Source organism: Zea mays, chromosome 6, assembly GCF_902167145.1.
Source record: "Zea mays cultivar B73 chromosome 6, Zm-B73-REFERENCE-NAM-5.0, whole genome shotgun sequence".
NCBI lineage: Eukaryota > Viridiplantae > Streptophyta > Magnoliopsida > Poales > Poaceae > Zea > Zea mays.
This window is the reverse complement of record NC_050101.1, coordinates 179804610-179811440: the sequence shown is the minus strand read 5'-3', so window position 1 is coordinate 179811440 and position 6831 is coordinate 179804610.

The following is a 6831-nucleotide window of genomic DNA, read 5'->3' as shown; positions in this document are numbered from 1 at the left end:
ATATTGCCTAGGGGAGGACTGCCCATTCACGCTTCAAGATACCACTTACTATTGATGATGGTGATGTATGTAGCTTCACGAAACAAAGCGGGACAGCAAAGTTGCTACAAAAAGCATCGCTCATTATCTGGGACGAGGCATCGATGACTAAGAGACAAGCAATTGAGGCGCTAGACAATAGCATGTGTGATATAATGGGACAGCCTGGGCTGCCCTTTGGTTGGAGGACTGTTGTGTTCGGGGGTGATTTCAGACAAGTACTCCCTGTTGTACGCAAGGGGTCAAGGGCTCAGATAGTTGCTGCCTCTCTACAGAGTTCTTACCTCTGGGAATCCATGTACCACCTAAAGCTTGTTCAAAACATGAGGGCACAGAGCGACCCATGGTTTGCAGAATATTTGTTGCGCGTCGGTGGTGGAACTGAGGTAGCGAACAACGATGGTGATGTTCGTCTTCCAGATGAGGTATGTGTGCCATATACTGGTAATGATCGCGACCTTGATAGACTGATAGATGATATTTACCCCAATCTAAATGAAAACATGTCTAACACAAGCTACATCACTTCAAGAGCAATATTGTCTACACGGAATGACTAGGTGGATATGATAAATATGAGGATCATCGATCGTTTCCAAGGTGAGCAGATGATGTACCATAGTTTTGACACCGCGGTGGATGATCCTAATAACTATTACCCATCGGAGTTTCTAAACACGCTGACTCCTAATGGACTACCCCGCACGTTCTGAAGCTCAAAGTTGGATGCCCAATCATGTTGCTTAGGAATATAGACCCTGCTAATGGACTTTGCAATGGCACGAGGTTGGTGGTTCATGGTTTCCAAAAAAACAGTATTGATGCTGAAATTGTCCTTGGCCAACATGCTGGAATGCGAATTTTCTTGCCTCATATACCCCTGTGCCCCTCTGATGATGAGATGTTCCCTTTCCAGTTTAAAAGGAAGCAGTTTCCGATAAGACTAAGTTTTGCCATGACGGTTAATAAGGCCTAGGGCCAGACGATTCCTAATGTTGGTGTGTACTTGCCGGAACCAGTGTTCTCTCATGGCCAGCTTTATGTTGCTCTATCAAGGGCCATCGCTGAATCGAAAGTGAAGATACTTGCCATTCCAGTCCATGATGAGAAGAAGAAGGGGGTTGAAAGGAACTCAGCGATAAATGGTGCAACATACACAAAGAATATCGTTTATAAGGAGGTCCTTACGTCGTAGCTGACATTGATGAATGCATGGCAATTAACAACTTGTAATGCACTTAATTATTTTGGTTTTTAGGTGAAGATGTATTTTTGCCTTTTATTTCTCTATTTTGGCTCCTTTTTAGCTTCCTATTGTTTAGTGGTCATTTGGTTGATACAACAAAGAAAGCAGATGAGCATTGAATAGATGTTATCGGTCTCTTTTCATTATGTTTCATGTATTGTTTAGTAAATAGTCTTGGTCTTTGGACCCAACTTAACTAGATATATAGATAACTGCATCCCACTTAAATAGAAGAACAATGTTCAGCATGCAAATCTTGTTTATAAGGAGGTCGTGGAGCTGTAAATGCTTTAGATGCACCTGTAAATATTCTCAGTTATACAATGTGATCATAAATAAAAAAAAATCTAAGGAAAATCATGGCAATTCTGTAAATGTCATGTGTTCTTGTGTTGATCCTGAAACTGTTCCTTGAGCTATTGATATGGAAAACGGTATTCCTATACTATAGATTATCCATACATGAACCTACCAATGTGGGAAAAAGAATGTATGCAACTAATTATTTCAATGTCATACCTTGTAGTCTTGCATAAATTCATAATGCATAACAGTTTCTGGCTCATTGCTTGCCGCTTTCAAGACTTTATCAAGCCCTTCACGAGTACCATTGTCAACTAAGAAAATTACAGTATGTCAGAACTACAATATTATCTTCCACGACAGAAAATGTAAATATTGACTGGTTTGAGAGGAGAAATGGAAATTACCACAGTTTGTTCCAAGCACACAAATGTTTTATATAATTTAGGGCACCAACAAAACATTCCGCTCCAACAGTAAAACCTCAAATCTAAACTATATAACAGCCCACTACGATATAGTATATTTGAGGCACTTGAGAGTGCCTCATAATTTTTTGACCAAATTTTATGGAATGATACAATGTTGGAGTAGTTTTTCCTATGTAAAACTCTATATTTTAATTTGAAGCACCAGTTTGAGACATTATTAGAGATGCTCTTACGTTGGAACTGCTTGGAGCCCTCCAAACGAACCCATAAAAACAAGGCATTAAGCAACACAACAGTCCATAGACCAAAGAATCTCTTAAATGGTAGTTCAAGGCAACCATGTCACTGAAGAATCAGAGTATCCAGTGGAGATAGCTATTTTGCAGCATTAATTGCAAAATGTGGATTCCATTATTATTAAAACATCTATAAAGTTTTTAATATCGACTTGGACTCTGAACTATAGTACACCTCAATTACATCATTGTTGGGGACTTGTTCTCAAGTGCTAAGAGTTAAGAACAAGGCAACATAGAAAATGTTAATCGTTAACGCCCTTCGTCCTCCGAAGCATTATTTCCCCTAGGATATAATGACTTACGGACGAAGGTTATGAAGGTCATACCTTCATAAATTCAAACAATGACGAAGGATGAAATATAAAGAATGTAAAAGAAAACATGAACAATCATTTATTATTATTGAGTATAAACAAAAATGTTATTGAACTACAAGTGTACCTTCAATCGGAAGGAAATGACAGTACAAGCGTGACGCAAAAAGCGAATGCCAAGTCAGCGTGAACAGTACGGGGATACTGTTCACCTATTTATAGACACGGGACACAGCCCTTACAAAATTACATTCATGCCCTTTACATTTGATAATAACTCTATAGTAGTCTATCGAGGTCTGAATAGCCTTTTCATCTTTAAGTCGGTTCCACTCTTTGCTGTTACGCCGAAGCTTTCCTGCTCAACACCTTCGGCTCTGTATCAAGCTTCGTATTATTCCGGTTTACTGCAATGCCGACTTTAGTCCGAGGGTACCTGTTCACACATTGTACTACAGAAATACTGTTAAATCCTGTTTTTGAGGACCTTCGGACGCCGAAGGTCCCCAACAGTAGCCCCTCGCAATATTAATTTGTTTGAAATAATAAATTTAGATTGCGATATGGACGAAGGCTTTACGCCGAAGGTCCGAAAAAACACCTTCCCTTTGCTAGAATAGCAACATTCAATGACAAGTGGGGTCTTTCAACTTTCAACGCACCGAGCGTATAAATACGGCCATACCGCAAACTCATTTTGCACGCTTTCTGGCCAACCACTCCCGCTCACTCAATTTTTAGCTCTTGTGCGCTGTGATTTGCTAAGCTTTCAGCTTTGAAGCTTCGGCTTTGAAAACAGTTTTTAGTGTTTCCGAAGATGTCTGAAGCTGCTAAGAAGGCTGCTGGTGAGATGAAGCTGAGTCTTGATGAAGAGAAGAACTTAGGATTTCTTATAGCGATGTCGAAGACCAACACAGAAAAAATCACCAAGGAGATTCTGGAAGGGCTGTCTGAAGATACTGGTGACAGTGAAAGTTATGATGTGGACAGCGGTGGCGAAGACTCCGAAGATCGCCCCTGGCGACCAAGCCATTCAGTTTATGGTAAATCAACTATCAAAGAGAATCATCTTGCTAACATGAGAGGAAGGTATTTCCGGGATTTGTCCGTTGTGAGGGCCGACGAAGGGGAGAAGACTTGTCCACACCCCGAAGAGAATGAAGTCGTAGTATTCCGAAGCTTTTTGAAGGCTGGGCTGCGATTGCCCTTGAGCAGCTTCGTCGTGGAGGTGCTGAAGATTTTTGAAGTCTATCTTCACCAACTTACCCCCGAGGCAATCATAAGGCTGAATATCTTTGTGTGGGCCGTGCGAAGCCAAGGTCTGAAGCCTGATGCAAAAAGTTTCTGCAATATGCACGAATTATCATACGAGACAATACCTTGGGGTAAGGAACAGTATCACAATAACTTTGGCTGCTACAATTTTGTTTCTCGGTCTGGATCAAGCTGCCCCGTGCCAACTTTTCGGAAAAGATGGCCCAGCGGCTGGATGACAGAATGGTTCTATGTAAAAAATGATCTGAAAGCACGAGAAGATATCAAGGGTATAATTATGCGCCCTATTTGGCAAAGCTTCGGCCTTCGCAGGCCGAAGGTTGAAATGAATGAAGCTGCCGAAGAATGCCAGAGAGCCTTCGGCATTGTCTGTTCTTTTATAGGAACAAGGGACTTAGTACAAGAGCACATTGCTTTCAGGGTGTGGCCGCTTGCAGAGAAATGGGAAATGCCACAAGAAACCATTAAAGAGGCCGACGAAGGTGGACTTGTCAGGTTTAAGTACACTTTTAAGTTTGGAGATAAATTTATTGAACCAGATGATGAGTGGTTGAAAAGCATTGATAATTTAAGTGATGAGCTGCTTGGTACCTACTCGAAGGCCGAAGATACTGCAATGTCAGCAGCCTTCGGAGGCCGAAAAAAGAAGAGGCTGAATCGGGTATTTGATGCTATTGGGTTTGTCTACCCTGACTATTGCTATCCCACCCGAAGGCAGAAAAGAAAAAACACAACCTCTGCAAAAGAAGAAACTGCAGCTGCTCCTAGCGAGCCAGAACCGAAAAGGAAGAAGATAAAGGTTCTCACGCATCGGCCGCGCTATATTGAACCAGCTTCGGTGCCTGAGTTTACCGGAGAAACTTCTTCGGCCACCGAAGCTAAAAAACCAGCCGAGCCAACTTTGCTGCCAGAAGTTGCAGAAACGGCCGAAGTGCCAACAAAGACAAAATTGGAGCAATCAAAGATTTTGTTACCAGAAACGAAAGAGAAGGCCGAAGCGCCACTCACAGAAAAAATGGAAGAGATAAAGGAAGCAACTGAGAGCTCCAAAACATCAGAAGTTTTGAGTCCTACAGCAATCATTGGGACAGCAAAAAATGAAAAAGTGCCAGCCGTAACTCCGAAGAGAAAGAGAATGGCTAATGTGCTAGATGTACTAGAAACGATCAAATCTTCGAGCACACCTCCGAAGAAGGCTGTTGTTACTCCTGGAACAACAGTTGAAACTTCTGGTTCTACAATCCCAGAGCAAGGGGCTGAAGCCGAAGCTGGGCCCTCAGAGCCCGTAAAGGGAAAACCTTTGGAAAGTGAGGCAGAAAAAATAACAAAACCAACTTTTGTTGAAGAAACCGGTGTTGTTGCCCCCGAAGCATCCCCCAAAATTCGTGATTATATTTTCCGTCATGCTTCGGGGAAAAAATTATCAGAAAAAGAAGAACAAGAGGCCCAGCATTATGCCCAAAAACTGAAATATCCAAAGGGGGCGTTAATATTTAATGGCAGTGGAGAAGAAGACTTCTTGTATTGTCTTCCCGACAGCAAGGAAATTTCTGTCTGCCGGGAGATGAGCAAGAGCTTCGGATTCCCGACTTTAGAAGACGGGCTCTCAGTGCTGTCGAAGAACGATCTGGCCGACAGCCTGGCTTACAATAGCTTAAAGGTACGATATATGAAATCCTTGTATTTTTCCGTTCGTTTAAACCCACTGACACACACACATATTTCTTTTTGCAGGGCTTGATACTTAGCAATGCTCTTAGAGCACAGAAAGATGCTGAAGACGAAGGGTGTACAATAGCCCTGAGCAACCTTCGTTCCGAAGTAATTGAACTGAGGAACGAAGGTCTCGAAAAAGACAAAATATTATACTCATTGATAAATAAAATAAAAGAGGACGAAGCTGCTTTTAAAATTCAAGCTGAAGCTCAGAAACGCGAAATTGAAGACCTTCGGAAACAACTGGCCAGAGCCAAGGAAGAACGCATACTTGAAGAAACAAAGCGTGAACTCAGCGATCAATGGGCAGATCACCTAGAAGTGACTGTTGAAGAGCTTCGTTCGTCCAAAAAGAGATGCTATAATAAATCTATAGATTGTGTCAAGAAATTAAAGGCTAGCTTTGCCAAGGTCGGCACATTCTCAAGTGAGGAAAACTTTTCAAGAGGCAATCCCGAAGGTGTCATCGAATGGATTAACCACGAAGCCGAAGCCTTTGAAGAAATTTTAAATAGCCGAGGAGATATATGTGCCTTCTCTGGCGCCAGAGGGATTGCCACTATCTTAGAGAAGGAGGGCTGTGAACATGTAAAAATTTTAGCACAGTCCGAAGCTGCTTTGTCCTTTGAAGATACAAAAGATCCTTCGGCCGAAGCTAGCATAATTGGTGGAAAGTTTTTTACTGATATCTGGGATAATGGTGGCCGAGAGATGGCCGGAGAAATTATTCGAAGAAGTGAAAAGGGTATTCACGATGCTAGAGAAGTAGCTGAGGCTGCTAAAAAGAGCGCAGAGGCCGAAGGTCAATTAGGTATCAACTAATAGTTTTTATCGTGTTGTAATCTTAGGCTTTAAGATTTGTTTATGATTTGTAATAGCAAAGTAGCCGTGTCCTGTCCTTCCTCAGATCCTACTGAAGTATCTCCGGGTGCACGGCCTAAGGGTGATGACGAGATTAAAAAGATGGCTGAAGCTATTATGGATGAAGTTGTCGATCGACTGTTGAATGAAGCTGCAGAAGTGGTACTTAGGGAAGACTAGATGCTATTGTAAAAACATTTTAAATGTAACATGTGTAATATCTTGTAATCCTGTATGTAACATATTTGTTTTATTTTTCTTTATGGTTCAATTCTTTACGATGCATGAAACTTTACATACGTACCTTTTTGAGTCTTTGGCGAAAAAACACCTTCCCTTCTTTTCAT